The 10484-nt window shown below is 46.5% G+C and overlaps 1 pseudogene; it reads right to left on the minus strand.

Annotated features, from left to right (window-relative positions):
- Positions 1-2494: 2494 nt before the first annotated feature.
- Positions 2495-5791, minus strand: LOC112230531 (annotated as a pseudogene).
- Positions 5792-10484: the final 4693 nt, after the last annotated feature.

The raw sequence follows: 10484 nt of genomic DNA on the forward strand, positions 1-10484 counted from the left end.
TTGAATTATAATCTCCTTGCCTCCCTCTTTCTTTACTTCTATTGTGTGAGAGAAAGAACGATAAGGAGGGTAGAGTAAGAGAATAAAATGGAAAGAGCAAGGTAAAGTGTACTGTGGGCAGCACTGTATGTAATGTAGTATAAAGCTAATCATTGTGGTGTATGAAGTGAGGGGAGGGGACTCTTTGGAGCTACTCACTCTTGCAAGTGACCTTTCTGAGGTTCTCGTCACAGTCATAGGCATAGGATTCAGTGTAAGGTTTGTCAATGATGGGCCAACAATCATCATGCTACATGGCATCAGAGTAGCACAGGTCATGGACCTCACAGCACCTGTAGGATGACACCATATAACACACCAACTCTGAGAACACAGACTCATACTCAAACTCATACTTACACACACACACTGGCAAAACTTTGGCCAGAACTTTGGAGGCAGCAATAAGCAACAAAGAACCCAAACTTTCAAGCAAAACATGAATTGATGTCAAGTCAACATAGATTCATTGGTGGTTGGGATAGTGTGTAGACTGTAGTGATTTTAGCTCTATTGACATATAGCCCTTGTCCCTTAACCCTTAACCCCTGACCTGTCCAGTTCGTCCACTGGGGTGCCAGAGCTAGTGCTAGTGCTACCTCATGGCAGTACCAGAGTGCTAGGACCAAAAGGCTTCTCCACAGCTTTAACCCCCAAGCCATAAGACTTCTGAACAGGTAATCAAATGGCTACCCAGACTATTTGTAATGTCATTTGATTTATACAACATCCCTACCACTTTGAAGATGCAAAATATTTTTTATTGTGAAACAAACAAGACAAAAAAACAGCAAAATTTAGTGTGCATAACTATTCACCCCACCCCACCCCACCCTCCTCACCAAAGTCAATACTTTGTAGAGCCACCTGTTGCAGAAATTATAGCTGCAAGCCTCTTGGGGTATGTGTCTATAAGCTTGGCACATCTAGCCACAGATTCTCAATTGGACTGGGGCCACCATCTCCCAACTCTACTAGTCTGCCACCCCTCTGAGTTCATCCCTTGGTTTCACATGTAGGGGAGCTGTTTTGACCATATACTGTAGTCATTTAGTAAATATACACAGCACTATCTAATGGAAGAGAATCCTGTTCATCTACTTAACTTACAATTATTTAAATAAAACATTTGCACTGATACGCAAACTGATATAGCTGGTGAAGCATAATGATAACATAAAAAGACTAGCAAACTGCCCAAATGGCAAGTAACAGGCTGAAGAGCAAAGCACAATGAAAGGTGGGAAAAAAAATCCATGATTATCATTACTGTACAGCAACACTGGGGCATCCATCCTTGATCCAACACTATATGTAGTAGAACACCATGTTCTACAACTTCCTGGTTGTCTGATGATGGGACTTCATGTCATCAGGCAAAAGGAGTATCTCTACAGGCCACAACACAACCCTTATGTATTATCAGTCAGAATCCCCCACCACCCCACAAAACTCCTCTATCCTTCCTATGCAAAGCTAGTGCTCCTCTATGTCTATAACATTTTACATTTGAGTCATTCATCAAACAGACAGCAATCATTAAACAAGAGGAAAGGCAGATTGAGGAAGATTTGGGAAATAGAAATCATTCTGAACTGAGATACAGTACCAGTCAAAAGTTTGGACACACCTACTCATTCAAGGGTTTTTCTTTATTTTGACTATTTTCTACATTATCGAATAATAGTGGAGACATCAAAACTATGAAATAACATATATGGAATCATGTAGTAACCAAAAAAGTGTTTTGTTTGAGAATATTCAAAGTAGCCACCTTTTGCCTTAATGACAGCTTTGCACACTCTTGGCATTTTCTCAACCAGCTTGGTGTGCCCATTAAAAGTTAATTTGTGGAATTCCTTTCTTTCTTAGTGGGTTTGAGCCAATCAGTTGCGTTATGACAAGGTAGGGGTGGTATAAAGAATATAGCCCTATTTGGTAAAAGACCAAGTCCATACTATGGCAAGAACAGCTCAAATAAGCAAAGAGAAATGACAGTCCCTCATTCATTTAATACATGAAGGTCAGTCAATCCACAAAATGTCAAGAACTTTGAAAGTTTATTCAAGTGCTGTGCAAAAACCCATCAAGCGCTATGATGAAAATGGCTCTCATGAGGACCGCCACAGGAAAATAAGACCCTGATAAGTTCATTAGAGTTACCAGCCTCAGAAATTGCAGCCAAAAGAAATGCATCACAGAGTTCATGTAACAGACACCACTCAACATCAACTGTTCAGAGGAGATTGCATGAATTAAGCCTTCATGTTCAAATTGCTGCAAATTATTTTAAAGAATCTCAAATATAAAATATATTTTGATTTGTTTGACACTTTTTTGGTTACTAAATGATTCCATGTGTTTTATTTCATAGTTTTAATGTCTTCACTATTAATCTAACATGTAGAATATAGTAAAAATAAAGAAAACCTCTTGAATGAGTAGGTGTGTCCAAACTTTTTACTGGTACTGTATATACAGGTACAACGGTGTAGGCTGTGCTGTGTGAAGCAGTGGTGTCTGTGGTGGGAAAGCAGAGGCTGAGAAGCCACAGGCCTCTGGTCAGATGGACGTATACAGCCACAGGCCTCTGGTCAGACAGGCTTATACAGCCACAGGCCTCTGGTCAGACGGACGTATACAGCCACAGGCCTCTGGTCAGACAGGCTTATACAGCCACAGGCCTCTGGTCAGACAGGCTTATACAGCCACAGGCCTCTGGTCAGACAGGCTTATACAGCCACAGGCCACTGGTCAGACAGGCTTATACAGCCACAGGCCACTGGTCAGACAGGCTTATACAGCCACAGGCCACTGGTCAGACAGGCTTATACAGCCACAGGCCTCTGGTCAGACAGGCTCATACATCAGGGTGGTGACATACTTCTTCTTGTAGCGATGAGTTGCACTAAGCACCATCACATCATCCTGAGAGGAGAGAGAGAGAAATATAGAACTCCATTAGCACATACATGACATTTCCCTTTACCTCTCATTCTGATTCATTCTGTTCCATCTGGCACACTTTCAATCAATCTACTAATGCTTCATGTCTTTGATTGAATCTTTCTGATCTCTCTCTGGTCTTACCTTAATGGACAGGGAGTAGAGGTGATTGAGCATGACATGGTTGGGTTCTGGAAGCAATGCAGGGTCACACTGATGAGGGAAAGCAAACATCTTACTCCAGTGCATGCACATTACTGTCAATGACATGAACCGCTCTGTCATGTCTTCATCATTGATATTCCTATGAGGGTTTGGATTCAGTTGTTGTCATCTTGTACTCAGAGATTCCTGTGTGCTTGTTTAGGATGACCTGTAGCAGGTGAGGTGGCAGAATGGGCAGAGACTTATCTTCCTGCTTGGGAATGTAGGGTCCTGGTGGTACGGTCCAGGAGGGGAGCTGGACAGGTCTAACTCACAAACAGATGGTAAATACAATGCGAGATTGAACATCAATATTTGTCTTGTTAATATTTTGCTATTACCAGTTACCATCTAACTTTCTAGCATCATGGAGACATTTTCCAATACAGTAGCATAACTTGGTTACACTCATTAGTGTTATGCAGAGTCTGTATTTAGAGAGTTGGGCCAACTTTTAGAATGCTGTTCTAATTCTAGACATTCAGTTACATAGCATGACATATGAATGGGGTGCTAACATGGCTGCCATAGAATGTTAAAGATGCATCATTAATGCAGAAAGCTCAACGGCCCAACTTTCTTAATACATGGCTCTGGTGTTATGCATGGGTAAACAGGTTGTGGGAAGGGAACACTAAAATAACACATCCTAGATCTGAATGAATGAAATATTCTTATTAAATACTTTTTTCTTTACATAGTTGAATGTGCTGACAACAAAATCACACAAAAATGATCAATGGAAATCAAATGTATCAACCCATGGAGGTCTGGATTTGGAGTCACACTCAAAATTAAAGTGGAAAACCACACTACAGGCTGATCCAACTTTGATGTAATGTCCTTAAAACAAGTCAAAATTAGGCTCAGTAGTGTGTGTGGCCTCCACGTGCCTGTATGACCTCCCTATAATACCTGGACATGCTCCTGATGAGGTGGCGGATGGTCTCCTGAGGGATCTCCTCCCAGACCTGGACTAAAGCATCTGCCAACTCCTGGACAGTCTGTGGTGCAACGTGGCGTTGGTGGATGGAGAGAGACATGATGTCCCAGATGTGCTCAATTGGATTCAGGTCTGGGGAACGGGCAGGCCTGTCCATAGCAGCAATGCTTTCCTCTTGCAGGAACTGCTGACACACTTCAGCCACATGAGGTCTATTATTGTTTTGCATTAGGAGGAACCCAGGGCCAACCGCACCAGCATATGGTCTCGCAAGGGGTCTGAGGATCTCATCTCAGTACCTAATGGCAGTCAGGCTACCTCTGGCGAGCACATGGAGGGCTGTGCGGCCCCCCAAAGAAATGCCACCCCACACCATGACTGACCCACCGCCAAACCGGTCATGCTGGAGGATGTTGCAGGCAGCAGAACGTTCTCCACAGCGTCTTCAGACTCTGTCACGTCTGTCACATGTGCTCAGTGTGAACCTGCTTTCATCTGTGAAGAGCACAGTGTATACGAGCACTTCTGTGAGTCCATCATAACTGCATCAAACACCTCAAAGTCAGTCTTCTTCACTTGGATGAGGTTGTTGACTATGCCTAGCTAGTTGGTTACAACAGGCTGGGGGACCACAAAACCAGCAATCTACAGTGGACTCAAACTTCAAATCTGTTAGCTATTTTTCATCCATATAGGAATGACTAAGTAAACATTGGTTCTCCATCAGAGCCATTACAACATGTAAAACATAGGTGGTTCTGGTCCCAAAACACACTGCTCACCTCAGCTGGGTCATGAGTCCATGTTCCGTCCACATAGAAGTTATTCTTACTGTCAGTGTGTTCTATCTTTCAGTCACAAAAACTTTGTGGCTATTGTGGATCTGCCTGAAGGGGAGCATCATTATAAGTGCATATACACACTCACAAATTGCACCATAGGCAGGTCAACAATAATGTTATGAGTATGATGCCCTTCCCAGGGCTGCTAACCCACCTCCTGGTTAGGGAATCTCCAGACAGAGAGACCTCCTTTCCAGGTCCAGTCCAGCGGAAAACAGTGGGGTGGTCCAGAGTGTGCCCTTTACCATCCTCCAGGTTCTGACGCCATGCAAGGTACTCCTCTTTCTCTAGGGGAGCCTAGGAGACCAGGGAAGATGGAGAGATAAGAGGGAGAGATGAGTCTCTCTATATGTGAAATGGGAAGAGGGAGAGGTGAGGCTCTCTGTATGGGAGACGGGAAGTGTCACAGGAACGACACTGGAAAGGCGAAGCAGGTACAAGGAGTCAAACATTTAATAGGGAACGGACATAAAACTAGACAGGAACAGCTTCAGCACATGGGTAACAAACACATAACAATCAATGCAGCAGTGGGGAACAGAGCTGGAGAACTGACAAATATAGGGGAGGAAAAAAACAGGTGATTGAGTGAGTCCAGATGAATCCAATATCGCTGATGCATGTGACAAGGGAAGGCAGGTGTGCGTAATTGATGATGGCAGGAGTGCGTGATGCAGGGCAGCCTGGTGCCCTCGAGCGCCACCCGGCGCCCCACCTGGGTGAACCGGCCAAGACATGGGAGCCTGGCGAGCCGGCTGAGGCAAGGACGCCTGTCGCTCCAGCTGCGGCGAGGGAGCCCGATGATCCAGTGGAGCATGACGTGGGATGGAAGCCTGCCGAGCCAACCGAGGCAAGGAAACCTCTCGAGCCAGCCAGGGTTTGGAAGCCCGACCAGCTGGCTTAGGCACCCCCGGTTCCATTGGCGGCAGAATCCACCCCGACGTCTCTAACAAACAAAAAATGTAATCTCCTGGACCCGCTGGGCGAAACAGACCTGACGATCCAGCTGAGGCCCGACGTGGGATGGGCGCCTTCCGAGCCATCGAAACCTCTCGAGCCAGCTAGGGCGTGGAAGCCTGACGAGCTGGCTAGGCACCCCCAGTTCCATCGGTGGCGACCTAGGACCAACGTCACCACCAACCGGAACACCAGTACGCCCCGATGCTTCGTGTGTTGGCTGCTGCATTCTGTCACGGGACGACGCTGGAGAGGCGAAGCAGGTACAGGGAGTCAAACATTTAATAGGGAACGGACATAGAACAAGACAGGAACAGAGTCAGCAAACGGGTGACAAACACATAACAATCAATGCAGCAGTGGGGAACAGAGCTGGGAACTGACAAATATATGGAAGGTAAAAAACAGGTGACTGAGTGAGTCCATGTGAGTCCAATATCGCTGATGCGTGTGACGAGGGAAGGCAGGTGTGTGTGATGGATGGCAGGAGTGACATCCAAAGACTATGCATAATGTTAGCTAGCTAGCTACAGTGCCGTGAAAAAGTTTTTGCCCTTTCTGATTTTCTATATATTTGCCTGTTTTTCATACTTAATGTTATCAGATATTCAAACAAAACCTAATATTAGATAAAGGAAACCTAAGTAAACAAATAACACATGCATACGTATTTCATTTATTTAATTAGAAAAGTTATAAAATACCCAATACCCCAGTGTAAAAAAGTAATTACACTCAATAACTGGTTGCGCCACCATTAGCTGCAATGACTGCAACCAAATGCATTCTTGTAGTTGTTGATCATTCTCTCACATCGCTGTGGAGGAATTTTGGCCCACTTCTTCCATGCAGAACTGCTTTTACTCAGAGACATTTGTGGGTCTTCGCACATGAACTGCTCGGTTCAGGTACTGCTACATCTCAAATGGGTTTAGGTCTGGACTTTGACTAGGTCATTCCAAAAAGTTTATATTTGGTGCTTTCAGCCATTCTGATGTAAAATTGCTTGTGTGTTTTGGTTGCTGCATGGTTGCCAATAAATGGTCAGTGAAACGCCCCTAATTAATATTCATTCATACTGACTGCATGACGACAATGAGGCAAATCCCGACAGAAAGGCTAAAAAACGAAATTTCACCAAGTGTGAAATGGAAGTTCTTGTAGGTGAGGTTGAAGCAAGAAAAAAGATATTGTTTGGTGGACACAGTTTGGGAATTACAAATTACAAGAAGGCGTTAGAGTGGCAACATGTAGCGGACGCTATGAATGCTGCTGGTTCAAAAGGTCTGACCCTCTCAGAAATAAAAACAACGAAGTGGAGGCCAAAAGGCGCATAGCCTTACAGAGAACGTGTTTGTGCCACAGGCGGGGGAAAGAGGACACCGGAGCTTAACCCCCAAGATGAGCAACTTCCAGGTATTATAGAGGAATCCCTCCTGAGTGGAGGAGTGACAGGTGGTGGAGGGGGACACGGACATGCAAGACACACCGGATGATCCAGGTATGTAATTAGTATTCCCTCTTTAGAAAAGAGTAAAACAAATGCATTCATGTTGTGTTTAAACATGTATTTACATAAACAATGGTGACATTTTCCATTGTTTTTAGTTGCTGCGTGTTCCACTGGGGAGGTGGTGCTGCAGCGGAGCAGGAGCTGAGTGTTCCACTGGGGAGGTGGTGCTGCAGCGGAGCAGGAGCTGAGTGTTCCACTGGGGAGGTGGTGCTGCAGCGGAGCAGGAGCTGAGTGTTCCACTGGGGAGGTGATGCTGCAGCTGAGCAGGAGCTGAATGTTCCACTGGGGAGGTGGTGCTGCAGCTGAGCAGGAGCTGAGTGTTCCACTGGGGAGGTGGTGCTAGCGGAGCAGGAGCTGAGTGTTCCACTGGGGAGGTGGTGCTGCAGCGGAGCAGGAGCTGAGTGTTCCACTGGGGAGGGTGGTGCTGCAACTGAGCAGGAGCTGAGTGTTCCACTGGGGAGGTGGTGCTGCAGCGGAGCAGGAGCTGAGTGTTCCACTGGGGAGGTGGTGCTGCAGCGGAGCAGGAGCTGAGTGTTCCACTGGGGAGGTGGTGCTGCAGCTGAGCAGGAGCTGAGGTTTCCACTGGGGAGGTGGTGCTGTAGCGGAGCAGGAGCTGAGTGTTCCACTGGGGAGGTGGTGCTGCAGCGGAGCAGGAGCTGAGTGTTCCACTGGGGAGGTGGTGCTGCAACTGAGCAGGAGCTGAGTGTTCCACTGGGGAGGTGGTGCTGCAGCGGAGCAGGAGCTGAGTGTTCCACTGGGGAGGTGGTGCTGCAGCGGAGCAGGAGCTGAGTGTTCCACTGGGTAGGTGGTGCTGCAGCTGAGCAGGAGCTGAGTGTTCCACTGGGGAGGTGGTGCTGCAGCGGAGCAGGAGCTGAGTGTTCCACTGGGGAGGTGGTGCTGCAGCGGAGCAGGAGCTGAGTGTTCCACTGGGGAGGTGGTGCTGCAGCGGAGCAGGAGCTGAGTGTGCCCAGCCCCAGCGTCTCCACTGCACCTCCTGCGTCACAACCCTCCAGCGGCCGTGTCCTCACAGATGCAGTCCTGCAAACGCAAAGAGACACCATCAACGCTATTAACGAGGTTGCCAAGGAGTTGAAGTGGTTGCCAAGGAGTTGCAGTGGTTGCCAAGGAGTTGCAGTGGGACAGGCCTGGTTTCTGTAGGTGATTCTCTGTAGAGCTGGGCCCACTACAGCACAGAGATCCAAGAGAACAGCTCTTGGTAATCTGAATCGGCTTATAAGCCACTCATCATCATTGGACAGAAAATCTTGCTGGTCTCTAAAAATCCGCTCTCTCTGAATTCTTCCATTCACCAAATCTTCCAACAGTGCCAAAGCAGCCATTGTGGGTCATTACACTTTGTAATTGCATGCCTTTTTATACCCACCCATTTGATTGTCAAAGCTACCCAATTGCATAACACCTGCAGGTGTGGTAATTACCTTGATTGTAAACTGCCAATGACAGGGCCATTATCACATTGACAATTCTGCGCAAAGAACATATGACAACAATATATGAAACTGCACTCGTATTTGTACATGTCGGTAGGGGTGAAGTGACTATGCATAGATAATAAACAGCGAGTAGCAGCAGTGTACAAAACAAATGAAGGGGGGGGCATTAGCTAATCAATGTAATAGTCCGGTGGCCATTTGATGAATTGTTCAGCAGTCTTAGGGCTTGGGGGTAGAAGCTGTTAAGGAGGCTTTTGGTCCTAGACTGGTGCTCCGGTACCGCTTGCCATGTGGTAGCAGAGAAAACAGTCTATGACTTAGGTGACTGGACTCTCTGACAATTTTATTGGCTTTCCTCTTACACCGCCTATTATATAGGTCCTGGATTGCAGGAAGCTTGGCCCCAGTGAAGTACTGGGCCATACGCATTACCCTCTGCAGCGCAACATGGTCAGATGCCGAGCAGTTGATATACCAGGCGCTGATGCAACCGGTCAGGATGCTCTCAATGGTGCAGCTGTAGAACTTTTTGAGGATCTGGGGACCCATACCAAATCTTTTCAGTCTCCTGAGGGGGAAAAGGTTTTGTCGTGCCTTCTTCACGACTGTCTTGATGTGTTTGAGCCATGATAAACGTCCTGATAATCCATCTGGCCCCGTGGCTGTGTGAATGTTGACCTGTTTAAAGGGCTTGCTCACATCGGCTACCAAGAGCGTTATCACACATTCCTCCAGAATAGCTGGTGCTCTCGTGCATGCTTCAGTGTTGCTTGCCTCGAAGCGAGCATAATAGGCATTTAGCTCGTCTGGTAGGCTCGCATCACTGGGCAGCTTGCATCTGGGTTTCCCTTTGTAGTACATAATAGTTTTAAAGCCCTGCCACAGTAGGATTCAATCTTAATCCTGTATTGAGGCTTTGCTTGTTTGATAGTTCGTCTGAGGGCATAGCGGGATTTCCTATAGGCGTCCGGATTTGTGTCCCACTCCTTGAAAGCAGCAGCTTTAGCTTTTAGCTCGATTCGAATGTTGCCTGTAATCCATGGCTTCTGGTTAGGATATGTAAGTACGGTCACTGTGGGGACGACGTCGTCGATGCACTAATTGATGATGACGATGACTGAGGTGGTATACTCGTCAATGCCATTGGATGAATCCCGGAATATATTATAGTCTGTTCTAGCAAAACAGTCCTGTAGCGCAGCATCTGCACCATCTGACCACTTCCGTATTGAGTGAGTCACTGGTACTTCCTGCTTTAGTTTTTGCTTGTAAGCAGGAATCAGGAGGATAATTATGGTCGGATTTGCCAAATGGAAGGCGGGGGAGAGCTTTGTATGCATCTCTGTGTGTTGAGTAAAGGTGGTCTAGAGTTTTTTTGTCCTCTGGTTGGACATGTGACATGCTGGTAAAAATGGGGTAAAACTAATTAAGTTTCCCGCTTCTGGGTGAGCATTTTCTTGTTTGCTTATGGCCTTATAGAGTTGGTTGAGTGCGCTCTTAGTGCCAGCATCAGTCTGTGGTGTTAGACGGCTATGAATAATATAGATGAGAACTCTTGGTAGATAGTGTGGTCTACAGCTTGTCAT

This window comes from Oncorhynchus tshawytscha, linkage group LG33 (assembly GCF_018296145.1).
Source record: "Oncorhynchus tshawytscha isolate Ot180627B linkage group LG33, Otsh_v2.0, whole genome shotgun sequence".
NCBI classification, from domain to species: domain Eukaryota; kingdom Metazoa; phylum Chordata; class Actinopteri; order Salmoniformes; family Salmonidae; genus Oncorhynchus; species Oncorhynchus tshawytscha.